The following is a 14702-nucleotide window of genomic DNA, read 5'->3' on the forward strand; positions in this document are numbered from 1 at the left end:
GCCAGTCTTCCCCAATAGGTTTTAAGAGAGAATAATAATATTAGGAAGTAAGAGGCTTCTGAAAAAGGAAAAATAAGAAAAGTTTATTAGACTCTATTATAAAATGCCAAAAATATGATAGTACCACCTACTCACCACCTACTCCATCCATACAGCTCCTGGGATTACTGACACAGTAATTAGCAATCAAGGTTACAAGGCCAAATCAAAGTTTCTAAATTCCTATTACAGATCTGATTTCAAACACACAAAGCAGCATAAAAATGTAAAAAAAAAAAAAAAAAAAGATTCGGGCTGCACAATTGGCTAATTATTTCCTGCTATTAACAAAAACTCAGTATCAAAATAATAGTGCCAGTTTGGAAAGCACAACAAGAAAGATAAAAAATGTTGGTAATTGAAGCATCAAACCATTTAAGGTGAAAAACCAAAGGAAAATTACTTTGTGTCCTTAATTTCAATAACAATGCAACTTGATTTTTTTTATTCCAAATTGCATATATAATAATAGTCAAAGAATTATTTTCCTTTGAGATGATGGCTATGATAACCATAGGCATTCTCAAAGGCATGGTAAGAATGACTTTCAAGTCTGTGATGTTCAGAATGAATTTATCCAGTTTTCTTGAAACAATAATAAAAAGTATTGAAGACTGTGGGGCATGTACCCTGTGAGGAGGAAAAATTCAATCTATTAGCATTTGATTTGAGTGTTATTTTCTATGGCTATGTTTTGTTTTGTTATTTCTACCATATGTTTATTATATTATAAATAAATTGTCTTTAGTAAAATTTAATTAGCTGGTATTTGTAAAGCTGTCTAAAGATGGGCTTTGTATAATTGCTAAGCACTTGTTTTATTACCAAGTTTCAATATTTTCTTTGTATGCTGGCTGCATATAAGTAACATTAATTTTTAAAACTGCAATAGAAATCTCTCATTCTCCATAGCTGTGCAGAAAAAAATAAGGGTGCTGCAGAGGTGTCTGAAGCAACACTCATAAGGAGTTAATTTCTAGCTTACACAATTATGTTCAGAATTGAGATACTTATCCAGAGCATTTTAAGGCCCTGCAAAAATCATGCCCCAGTCACTGAGTCAGTGTCCTCAATATTAGCACACAGGTAAACTCAGATTTCAGAGAACAGCATTCAGGAAGAAATGCTGCACAGTGTTGAGAAGATACATAGTGTGATTGAGAACTGACCTAGGATAATCTGGTCATAGATAAAAGTAGCCACCAGAAAAATCTAAGGGGGCTAGTGTTTGCTAAGCTCCATAACTTAGCTGTCAGGTTGTAAATAAAACACACCATATATTGTTCCTAAATTCTGCTCCTCACACAGACATTTATTAGATTACTATCTATTAGCAATGCTGGCACAGAATGGGTTCATGCCACGTTGCCTACATTGGAAAAAATTCCAAATCTATGCCCTTTGGGTATTCCAACCACTTAAATTCATTTTGAAGAAGATACAGAAAAATTCCTGAGACAAGGGCTCCATCCGGCATTATGCAATCCAGAAATCCTCCCCAAACTAATAAGTAGAGGTGGAACCAGTTGGGGTATCAAGATCACAGGTCCCATCCCAGAAGAGTCCACAGAACCAGCAAGCAAGTAGTCAAATTGCATGTCTTGAATATCTTCACTTTTATAAATAAGATCCCTTTTAAAAATAAATTATGATATTTAATAAGATTAATTTTATTAATACAATAAGGTTTTATTCAGTAAAGTATCAGTTATTAATTATGTATTAATAGCAGGAATGGCAGAAGCCTGGCATTTTATCACATTGCTAGCAGACTACCCTTTGAACCTAAAGTCCTGATAGTATCACCTAATCACATCTAGAGCTAAAATGTAAATAACCGTCACACACCTACTACCACAATAACAGGAGTGAAGTGTTTTAAAGCAAATTTTAGGCATTATAGCAGGCATGCTGGGAAGCACATAGGATTTTGAACAAAGGTCCCCTTAGCAAATAGTTGCTAAGGTATTTAATGTTTCAAAAGTTATTTAACTTTTGTAGTCTCAATATATTCATCCATAAAGAAACTAAAGTAGTAATACATATTGCATAAGATTGTAATGAGAATTAATTGAATTTTTAAAAAGTGCTTTATAAATGGTAAAGCCTTACTTTAGGTTTTATAAAGGTTAAATGATCCTTAAAGGCAGCTGGAAGTACAATTGCAGGCAGAGATGAGGGATTTTCTTAGTCTTATTTTATGCCAGGTATTTCGTTAGTTGCTTTATTGAGAAGATAAAAATACATAATCCTTATAATCTTTAATGTCAAAATAGAAAACCTCTAAGTTCCATATTCCTTAATTCAGTCCTATCTAATAAAAATTATGCTTATACCAGAGATCTTAATAAGGGATCTCATTAGCAAACGTTAATGAAAAATGGTGGAATATTGTGGACTCAGATACATTGCAGGAAGCAAAATTCTGGACTGCTCACTGATAAAGACAAAATTTAGGAATGTTTAGAAGGCATTTGACCTAGAGTTATTATGAAAATACACTCTGTTTCTTGTTAGATTAAGATTTGTATCAGATTTATACCTGTTCTGTAGCTCCTCATCATAAAATATCTTGGCTTTTTTGAAGAATTTCCTTGAAGGCACATAGACTTCAAAAGCTGAAAAATCTCCTTCTATGGAAATTAACTATTAATTATAAGGTTAAACATTGTACTTGTTTTTTCATGGAAAAAGTCTATTATAATTAACAATTGTTTTCTGCCCTCCCTAGGGGAGGATTATAATTTTATAACCTACTCATGACAGAATAGACCAATGAAATGAGAATTAAAATGACCACATTCCAGCTCAAACAGAAGCTTTTTGAGCAAGTATGTAGTTTCCCTTTGTTATGAATTTGTCAATGTTTTATATATGAATGTTTCACCAGTCTGAGGCCCAAAGAAAAGACAATATGAAGAAGAGCCATAAGCACCCTATGATGTCTCCACGGCATCAGTGAGAAAAATCTTTGCTTTTGTAGAACACTGAGATTTTAGAATCATTTGTCACTGTGGCCTATCCTGACCTGTCCTTACCCATAATCTATAATTTCATTTGTATATAAAAGGTTTAAAATTCCATTGCCACTTTGTTAATCAGAAAGCATCATATTCTGTATCTGGTTTTCTTCCTTTAGGCCACATAGTGACTAAAACATTACACTGGAAAAGTAATATGATGATTTATTTTCTTCAACAGCAGCTCTACCTGCATCCAAATCAAATTGGAAGCTAGAAAAGTAGATTTCTTTTACCCTATATGAGAAAGGAGAAGAAATATCCCTGGCAGTAGGAAAGTACTAATACTTCCCAGGAAAATCCCAGGCATGCAGTAGTCACTCAATACATATTTGTGAAATAAGTGGATAAAAGGTGACACCAATGAATTCAAGGAGCAGTGACATGAAAATTGTGTTTTTTTCCCCTAAAATATTAGGCAGCTCTTGTAAAATTATTGTGTAAGAAACAGCTCCCAAAGGTTAATGATTTTTTAAAAAATAATGAATTTTCTTATTCATATGTCTGTGGATCAGAGTCTAACGGGGCTCTACTTCAAACTATAGGTTCAGTTTAGCTCTTCTCTGCATACTTCTCATTCTGAAACAGAGACTATTCACAGCATTCTCTCCTAATACCAAACAAGGGGAGCATAAGAGGGTAAACCAAATCATACAACTGTAGCTTCTGGCTGCAAACCAGTGCACATTCCATCACCCGAAGCAAGGCACATCTCCCAGCTCAGTGTCAATGAAGAGACATATTCTCTATGTACTCTACCACAAAGCACATGGCTAAGTGTCTGGACATAAAGTTCTATTATAAGGAAAGTATAAAGAGTTAGGACAAAAATACTATCTAACACATCTATCCCAAATGACTTTTTTTTCATCGAAATTTAAAAGCAACAATAAACAGCAGAAATCTCCCCTATGGTATTAGTTATATCTGTTGAGAATTCTACAATCCATCCAATTGACTGGAATCTTGACAAGCTAAGCCAGAAACCTTGAGACTAGTCCATTAAGAATTGCCTAAATTCAATAGTTGTAATCGGTTGAAATTTTGAAATTGACTAATACATGACACAGGAGTTTCTGTCGGGAATAAATAATCTTCTTAAAATAATTTAAAACTCAAGAAATATTTGGGAACTTTTAAAATATATTTTGAACAAGGCTTTGAAATCATACATATGTATTATAATTTATATATTAGTGAATGTGTATGACTTATGACTTAATGGTTAATTCTATGTGTCAACTTGGCTAAGCCATGGAATACGGATATCCAATCAAATGCCAGTCTAGATGTTCTTCTGGAGGTACTTTTTAGGTAAGACTATCACTTAAGTCAATAGCTTTTGAGTAAAGCAGGTTACTTTCCATAATGTAAATGGACCTTATCCAATCTTTTGCAGGCCTCAAGAGAAAAAGACTGAGATCCTCAGAGGAAGAGGGAACTCTGCCTCCAGGGTGTCTTTGAACTCTAGCTGCAACATTACATCTTTCTGGGGCCTGAGCCTGAGAGCCTGCCCTGCAGATTTGATACTTACCAGGCCCCCACAATCACGTGAACCAATTCCTTAAAATGAGGAATTCCTAAAGTAAGCCTTTCTCTTTGTATATTCACATATCTTATTGGTTCTATTCCTCTGGAGAGCCCTTAATAACCCAGTGGCCAACATTATTTATGAATGTCAGAAAAATTATGAAATAGAAGTTAACTACAAATGTAACAAAGTTACAGAATGGTTAATGCTTATAAAAGATTTTTCATTTTAAACATAAAGAAGTAAAGTATCCACTTTTAATTAATTGACAATCAAAAAGAAGTAGATGAAAAATGCAGACACAGCATAATCATCAATTCTACTTTCTTCATAAAATTCTTTGAATTATAGAAAAATATTTTAAATAGATTAAATACAGAATATCAATGGAATAAAATTATAGGATATCACTAATAGAACAGAAAATTTGAGGACCACCTGAAAAGTGAAATAAAAATATAATAGACTGTGACTAGAAACCAAATAATGTCACAAAGATGAGGAAAATTAGAATCTAAGTTCAAACAGTTATAAATGATTCTCAAGACTCAGAGTCAGGTTGCTCAAAAAGCCAGAGAGGATCCTAGAGAAATCACTTAAAAACAACTATATACTTTTTAAAACTTAGCATTTCTTCTTTCTTCCTAGTGTGGGCATAGGACTCAGAAAGAAGAGCAGAGCAGAGCTTCAGTCAACTTCAGATTCTGACATGAGTTACAGTGAAGGTGGAGGGTGGGGATAGGGTTGGAAAACAAAGAAAGGTGGCCCTGACAGAAAGAAAATAATCTAAAGTGCTTCAGAGCCAAGGCAAACCTCCTTATTCTGGCAACTGGTGGAAGTGCAGGGTAAGGTTCTCAGTCTTTCCATGACTATTTTCCCCAACATACATTAAAGTGAAGCTTGCCTGTTGCTCTTCCCACAAAAATAGAAATGCCACAGCCAGCCCAAGCAATTAGAAGAGAGGAATGTTGGTGACAGACAGACTTACATATCTGGAAATAAAATGCCTTTCATTGCCTTTATTAATCTACCTAGTCCTTCATTCCTAAATCAGATTGGCAGACAAGTGCCACTAGACTTTTAAAGAAAAGCAATAGGCTGGGTGTGGTGGCTCGCACCTGTAATCCCAGCACTTTGGGAGGCCAAGGTGGGTGGATCACCTGAGGTCAAGAGTTCGAGATCAGCCTGGCCTACCTGGCAAAACCCCGTCTCTACTAAAAATATAAAAATTAGCTGAGCGTGGTGGTGCATGCTAGTAGTCCCAGCTACTTGAGAGACTGAGGCAGGAGAATCGCTTGAATCCAGGAAGCGGAGGTTGCAGTGAGCTGAGATCACACTACTGCACTCCAGCCTAGGCGACAGAGCAAGACTCCATCTCAAACAAACAAACAAAAAGAATAAAAAGAAAAGCAATAAACTAAAATAGAATGATCAAGATAAACAAATAAGAAGAGTTGATTTTGGAAAAAAAAATTTCAAGGAAAACAGAAATTTTCATAATAATTTAATTAACAGCTTCAGAGAAAAACTAAATATGATTAACAATTTTCATTGCAATTGCAATGATAAATATAAAGTGTCTGTACTGTAGAATAAATTGCTAAAATAAAAAAGGCAACTAAAATTAGAAATAAAAATTAGAAGAAAGATTAAATAGAAAAAGGAAATGGCTAAATAACAAATTAAGGATCTGAAAAATAAAATAAATCCTAGTAAGTCACAATTAATAAAGAGCAACATGACAACAAAATTTAAAGTGTAAATAAATGAAGCTTCATAGAGAGCAATCCAAGATACCCATTTTCCATCTAAAGGGAGTTTCAAATGAAAGAATTCAGAAAACCAAAGAAAGGAAATAATAGAAAACCTTTCCACTGAGCTAAAAAGGACATCAAATATTATATTTAAATTGTCACTAGGTGCCAAATAACAGGAATCTTAAAAAAAATAGACATATTCTGATTTACCTAAGAACTCAAGGAATAAAGAAAAAAAATCTAAAATCCACCCTTAAAATAATCAAATTACAAAAACTTTTAAAGAGATTTGTGTTAGATTTCTCAGAGGTGCCTATATTCTAGAATGAATGGAGTAATATCTTCAATCTTTTGGAAAAAAAACCCTAGAATATACTTTTGAAACAAGAATTCTGTACTGAGCCAACATTTTGGTCAAATAGATGAGCAAATTATTACATATTAAGACATAATTGAAGAATTTCTGCAGCAAAGTGAAATATAATCAAGAAAAATAATATGTGAAATTTAAGAGAGGATGCAAAGTGAGAACTCCAATAAAAACAGTGAAGTTGTAATAAATTTTGATGTGTAATACCAATGATAATACATGAACCTAAAGTCCAAGATGATTATTACATAGAAAATTGTGCAGAGGCAGATGGAAGAGAAGTTCCCCATTAAGTAAAACTTTGCAAAGACTCTCAGATTGGATTTTGATCAGATAGAGAACACAAATGTTAATTAACCCTAGACATTGTTGAAAAAAAGATTAAGCTTCAAAATCAAAAGTAATTATTGGAAACCTAGAAATATAATGTATAATTTTTAAAAGTTGACTCAACAACATTTCAAAAACATGAATTAAATAATAACCATAGAAAAATATGAAAAGATATCCTACGATCTGCCTATACAAATATTAGGCTCAGAAATTTTACGAGCAATTTGTAGCAAACATTTAGGGTCAGATAAGGTTTCTTTTACAATATTTAAATCCCTGCCCCTAATTTCTTTGTGGTATTTAATTAACAACTTCTATGACAGTAAGAAATGAAACTATAAAGACCTAAGAGTAAATTAATGTGGAGTGAAGGGATTTCCAAGAGATTAAATGGTAGAATTCTAGAAATTGAGATCACTGCAATATGGACATAAGGGAAAGGTAGAAGTTACATATGATTCCCAATTCTAATGATAATTGTTGGATGCCATTTACTTCGAAAACACAGGAAAGGAGTGTTTTGGGTAGATAGAGGGGAGATGTTAAATTCTAGTTAAATATGATAAATACTAGAATCAAGGAGTATGACATTTGAAGGCTCTGATCATTAACATCAAATCTCATATTACCAAGGCTATTGCTAAGTTACTCCATTTGTAATGCACAGCCCTCCTGAGTAAGAAGTCAGTTAATGTGGCAGCAATAACTTTCATGTTTATTTTCACTCCTGTGCCTAGCACAGAAGGAGCTATGGTTCAACAGAGACACACTGATGTGTTACTGACTAACCTTAGATTTTACAACTCACTGTCAGAGTCATTTAATACTTGAATATTTTGTGTGTACACAGCCTAATTGGTCATGTCTGTTCTTAGAAAAGTATTTCCTTTTGCACACATACATTTTTACAGACAGATATATGCTACAAATAAATATATTCCAATACTCCACAACTGTTATAATTGAAAAAGAGACAAAATGCCAACATGTCTCAACATCATTAACTTATCAGAGTATACAAAAGATTGGAAAGTTTCTCAAGTAATATCACAAAACAAGCATAAGTATTAAAAACAAAAATGGACAGCAGAAATAATGTATTCTGCTCAAGAAGGGCTTCTTTCCAAGGAATACAAAGAGAGTTCTAAATTAAGAAAATTTATTTATATATATATATACACACACACACACACAAAATATATACAAATTATATATATAATATATATAAATTATATATATATCACTGCATTCATGAATTTTAAAAACTAATAGATGAAAAAAATTGATGTAATTAAAAAATATATACCAGCAAATAGCAGCAGAAGAAAACTTTTTTTATTTGATAATATCTGTATATCAGAATCTCCCAGCAAAACTTAAGGGTAAATAGTTTTTAAAATTACATTGAACTCAGGAACAAATTATAGATGTTAACTGTCTTAGTTCAGGATACTATAACAAGAAAACAAGAGACTGGGTGGTTTAAACAAGAAATATTTCTTTTCTCACAATTCTGGAGGATTGGATATGCATGATCAGAGTTTTGTGAGGGCCCACTTCCTTGTTTCCTCAAATGGTGGAGAAAAAGAGAAAAAAAGAAGCTCTCCTGTGTCTCTTCTTATAAGGACACTAATCTCATTCCCAAGAGCTTCAAGTTCATGACCTAATTACCCCCCAAAGGCCCCACTTTCAAATATCATTTCATGAGGAATCTGGCTTCAACTTACAAATTTTGGGGGGAACACAAACATTTAGTTTTCTAGTACCAATTATCACTGTCATTTATTATCTTTCTGGATATCCCAGACAATGAAGTAAATCAGAAAAAATAAATAAAAAGCACATATATTTGAGAAGACTAAATAAAGTATAAGGATTTACAAATGATATGCGTCTCTAAAAAAAAAAGAATCTGGGAGAACTCACTTGAAAATTTCTCAACATTAGTAACTGGCTTTTGTTATCATTGCTGGATATAAAAGATCTATACAAAAAATCAATACAAAAGATTAATGCAAGAAACCCCCACTACTTTAACTATACAACAGAAATAAACAATAAGAAAAAGTAAAGGGAAAATATCACTTGAATTAGCAATAAAAATATAAAATGTCTAGTAATGTGCCTAGCATATTTAATACACCAAAGAACATAAAAGAAGACTAAAGTAAATAGACATACAAAATTCATGAATGGAAAAAGTAAATATCATGCCACATCTATAAATGTTCTTATGTTAATAAACAAATTTACTGTTGTCCCAAACATGATACTAACCAAATTCTTAGTTAACTCTGACAAGCTAATTCTACAATTTATAAAAAAAAGAAAGAAAGGAAACGGAAAAAGAAAGAAAGAAAAGAAACGTAAATAGAGCTAGTAAATATATTTTTTGGAAAAGAGAATAAAAGAAACTTTTTAAAATCTGTACTTAACCTTTCATGTTAACAAGGAGATCCAACTATAATGTTTGAGAGCACAGTTCCCACACAAAACCATCCTCACTTTTGACATCAATTACAAGTTTACAAATGTTTCCACGACCACCCTTAAGTTTGATAATTAGCTTAAAGGACTCACAGAATTTATTTAAAGTAATTATACACACAATACAATCTATTACAGAAAAAGGATACAGATTACAGTCAGCTAAGGGGAAGAGACACACAGGCTAGAATCCGGGAAGGATCCAAAAAGGGAGCTTTCAATTGTCTTCTTTCTGTGGTGTCAGAGATGGCACTGCCTCCTCCTGGTCACCTTATATGACAATATGCACAGAGTATTGTCAACCAAGGAACCTCACCCAAGTCTTGGTGTCCAGAGTTTTTAATTGGAGCTCAATCACATACTACCTGCATGACTCACCTTAAATCTCAAGCCCTTCCTGGAAATTTGGCTAATACCTTTGGTCATCAGTTCCTCTGGAGTTTGGACTTCATGTCACAGCCCAAAGTCCCCATCATAAATCACATTGTTAGACTGTCCAGTGGCCAAAGCCCCCAAAGGCGAACAAAGACACTCCTATTAGTCATGACATTCTAGGGCCTAGAGATCTTTTACCAAAAGCCAAGGGTGAAGTTCAGATTCCTCCTTGGTAAGGATAATTTTTTACTATACAATGTAAAAGTGTGTAGCAGTTTATCCAAATAAAGAATGATGTACTAATGTTCATATAAAAGCATAGACAAAATTTCTGGGAAAACATATAGCAAGCAATAAACTGTAATATAATCAAAGCTATGAAGATACAGAGGAATATCAGAGGCAAGGAATGTAAGGAGACACTCATTTTCTGCTCTTTGTTCTTTTAAAATATTCAGGTATTCTTTAACAGTAAGAATCAGGGAAAAAGGCAGAATGGGAAGCACCAGGATTCTCTCTCCCCACCTAGACAACAATTGCACTGGTAAAATCTTTCAGATACAACCATCTGGGAACTCTGGAGAGTACTGAAGGCTTGCAACTTCCAGGGGAAGGACTGTATAGTAAATTGTGGTTAATTGTGGTCATTTTTAGCTCTTAACGTAGCAGTAGCTATACATCCCCCTCTAGGATATATTAAGAGACTAATACATTTTAAATATGGCAATTATTAGTATAAAAGTTAGTATTGTTGTAACAACAGTTTGTAAATGCACATTTTGCTTTCTGCACAATTTAAAAGACAAATGCATTTTGAAAAATTATGAGTTTACGTTTTTGAACACACAATATATAAAGATATAATTTTGTGACATCAAAAACTGAAAGGAGTGGGGAGAAAGATGTAAAGGAGCAATTTTTATATGGTATTATAGTTAAGCTGGTATAAATCCAAATTAGAATGTTATAACTTTAGGATGTTAAATGTAATCCCCATGGTAACCACAAAGAAAATAGCTGTAGAATATACACAAAAGGAAATGAGAAAGGAGTTTAAATATTTCACTACAAAAAATCAACTAAGCACAAAAGAAGACAGTAATACAAGAAATAAAGGGCAAAACAGCCATAAGGCATATAGAAAAAAAATAGCAAAATGACAGAAGTAAGTTCCTCCTTATCAGTCAGCCTTAAAAAGAATGGAACTTCTTACATATGCTACATGGATGAAATTTGAGGTTATTTTGCTAAGTAAAATAAGCCAGTCAAAAAAAAGGGGTACATGCTATATGATTTCACTTATATGAGGTCCTTAGAGTAGTCAAAATCATAAAGACAGAAACTATAATACTGGTTGCCAGGACCTGGGGGAGGGAGGAATGGGGAGTTAGTCTTTAATGGGTATAAAGTTTCATTATTGCAAGATCTGGAAATGGAAGATGGTGGTGGTTGCACAATATGACATGCTTAATGCCACTGAAATGCAAACTTAAAGCTGCTTAAAATGGTAAGTTCTATTTTATGTCTATTTTATTGCAATAAAAAATTGGAAAAAAATTAGTTAATATTTATCTTACGTGATTTGTCTTAGTGCATTTGGACTGCTATAACATGATACCTTAGACGAGGTAATATATAAACAACAGAAATTCACTGTTGACAGTTCCAGAGGCTGGGAAGTTCAAGATCAAGTTGCCAGCAGATTTGGTGTCTTGTGAGGGTTTGCTGTCTGCGTCACAGATGATGCTTTCTTGCTGTGCCCTCATATGACAGAAAGGCACCAGGGAGCTCTGTTGAGCCTCTGTTATAAGGGCACTAATCGCTTTCCTGAGGGCTCCACTGTCACTACTTAGTCATTTTCCAAACACTCCATCTCTTATTACCATGATTTGAGAGGTTAGATTTCAATATATAAATTTTAGGGAGGCACATGTGTTCAGACCATAGCATGATTTAAATAACGATTTAATGAAATCAACTTCTCCCCACTTCCACTAAATAATGTGAACAATTATCTAAACAATACTAGGTTTAAAGGGACCCAAATTATTGGGTTGCCAGAAGTACTCTTGGAGCTCAGAAACCAATACCTCAAAATATGGTATTTTGACAGACTGGACTGAAGAAGGCTTAAAGTCCCTCTGACACCCCCCTCTGCCTCTCCAACACGCATATCTCTCCCAAAGCATAGGATAAAAGGATAAAATATAGGATAAAAAGGAGAAAGAAAGGTCAAAGTTGTTTTCTGAATTTTCTCTATAACCAATGGGAACAACTGTTTTTCTCCCCTCCCTGTTGTCTAATTATCTATTGCAGAAAAACAGACCAAGAACGTAACCACATCTAAGCACACATGAGATCATGGCTGTCTCTCAGACTCATTCAAATTCCAAAGAGATCTACTTACCAGTTAATCTCTGTTCCCTGTCCATTCATTCTCCCTAGCAATCTTTATTGTCTCTCAATAAAGATTGAGAGAATCTTTATTGAGAATCCCTCTTCTCCCACCTCCCAGAACCTATTTTGCCAAGATGGGAAATAAGCTTCTGAATCTCAGTGGGTGGTTGGCTCTTCATTCTGAAGTCTCCCTCATAAACACATAAAATAAATTTATATGCCTTTTTTTTTCCTATTAATCTGCCTCATATCAGTAATCTTTGAGCTTCCAGGGGGTCAAGGGCCTTGGCTCTGCGTAGTACCATGCATTAATTTGGCCATGATGGGCTCTCCTATTTACTTTCGAGGAAGTGGAATTTAAAATGAGCTGAGTGTAACTCTCTGACTCTAAGGACATTTTTAGTGTATGTGAGACATTTTCCCCCCATTTCTTTCTCTTAATCATGATTCACAGTCAAATGTCATTCAAGAAGGGCAGACATAGGCAGAGATTGCACACTAGCCCACCCTCAAGGTCTTTTTATGAACTACTCTTCCTAACTACATTCTTTTAAGTCAATGTTTCTCAAACTGTCACCCTTGCACTGCTTCTCTTACCAGGCTGCAAAGCCACAGAGGGTGAACTCATCTACCTTAAGATCATCTTTTGTAATTCACAGTGACTCAAATTATATTCCTTGGCACCAGCTCCCCGATTTCAACTTCTGTATTCTATCTTTTTAATCTCTGTCTAGTCTCTTTGCTCTGAATTATTTCTACAGTCGTTCTTGGTTTAAGTTATTTTATTCCTTAATGTCTTAATCGTCAATTGAGGGACTAGGATAGTAACAAAATAAGTGAAGCAGACAGCTGTAAGAAAATTAGGAGTAGTGAGGACTACAAGAAGCAATAATTCTTGACCCTTTTAAAAGCATTCACAAGCAAACTTTTGTTTGTTATTTATATATCCTGTTTTGCATCATGGTGACTAAATACTTCTGTAGCTGTATTAGTCAAAATTATCCAGAAAAACAGAACCAATAGAATATATATACATATGAGATTTATAATTAGGTATTGGATCACATGATTATGGAGGCTGAGAAGCCCCACACTCTGCCATCTGCAAGCTGGAGACCCAGGAAACTGGTGGTGTAGATCCCAGTCTAAGTCTGAATGCCCAAGAACAAGGAGAACTGAGGGCAAGTGAAGGTCAAAGTATCAGTTTAAGCAGCCAGTCAAAAAGCAAATTCAGCCTTCCTTCATCTTCTTTTTCTATTCAGGCTCTTAATGGATTGGATAATACCCACCCACATTTAAAGATTCATCTACTTAGCCTACTAATTCAAATGCTAATCTCTTCTAGAAACATCCCTATAGACACACCCAGAAATAATGTTTAGCCAGATATCTCATCATTCTGTGGGCCTGTGGCAGGGGAGCCCCAGATCACCTCTCTATTAGTCTGTTTTTACACTGCCGATAAAGACATACCCAAGACTGGGAAGAAAAAGAGGTTTAATTACAGTTCCACATGGCTGGTGAATTACAGTTCACCATGTGGTGAATTCCACATTCATGTGGAATTACAGTTCCACATGGCTGGGTGAATGCCTCAGAATAATGGCAGGAGGTGAAAGGCACTTCTTGTGTGGTGGTGGTAAAAGAAAATGAGAGAGATGCAAAGCCTGATAAAACCATCAGATCTCATGAGACTTATTCACTACCATGAGAACAGTATGAGGGAAACTGCCCCCATGATTCAAATTATCTCCCACCAGGTCCCTCCCACAACACATGGGAATTGTGGGAGTACAATTCAAGATGAGATTTATGTGGGGACACAGAGTCAAACCATATCATTCTTCCACTACCCATTCCAAATCTCATGTCCTTACATTTCAAAACCAATCATGCCTTCCCAACAGTCCCTCAAAGCCTTAACTCATTTCATCATTAACTCAAAAGTTTACAGTCCAAAGTCTCATCTGAGACAAGGCAAGTCTCTTCTGCCTATGAGCCTGTAAAATCAAAAGCAAGTTAGTTACTTTCTAGATACAATGGAGGTACAGGCATTGGGTAAATACAGCCATTCCAAATGGGAGAAATTGGCCAAAACAGAGGTGTTACAGGTCCCATGCAAGTCCAAAATCCAGGGGGACAGTCAAATCTTAAGCTCCAAAATGATCTCCTCGGATGCCATGTCTCACATTCAGGTCATGTTAAGGCAAGAAGTGGGCTCCCACCGCCTTGGGAAGTTCCACCTCTGTGGCTTTGCAGAATATAGCCCTTTTTCTGGCTGCTTTCATGGGCTGGTATTGAGTATCTGTGACTTTTCCAGGCACATGGTGCAAGCTCTTGGTGGATCCACTATTCTGGAGTCTGGAAGATGGTGGCCCTCTTCTCACAGCTCC

General features: G+C 34.8%; 1 long non-coding RNA gene across 1 annotated transcript in view; it reads right to left on the reverse strand.

The window, feature by feature from the left end:
• Positions 1 to 451: 451 nt before the first annotated feature.
• The window catches only part of LOC114678234 (uncharacterized), a 118242-nt gene continuing 103991 nt past the window's right edge, over positions 452 to 14702 (reverse strand). Inside the window, exons 4-5 of the long non-coding RNA XR_003729523.2 lie at positions 2582 to 2672; positions 452 to 669 (exon numbers count right to left, since the gene is read on the reverse strand). This is a non-coding gene — a long non-coding RNA (uncharacterized LOC114678234). The remainder of the gene's footprint in view (positions 670 to 2581; positions 2673 to 14702) is intronic.

The sequence above is a fragment of the Macaca mulatta genome, chromosome 1, assembly GCF_049350105.2.
Source record: "Macaca mulatta isolate MMU2019108-1 chromosome 1, T2T-MMU8v2.0, whole genome shotgun sequence".
NCBI classification, from domain to species: Eukaryota; Metazoa; Chordata; class Mammalia; order Primates; family Cercopithecidae; genus Macaca; species Macaca mulatta.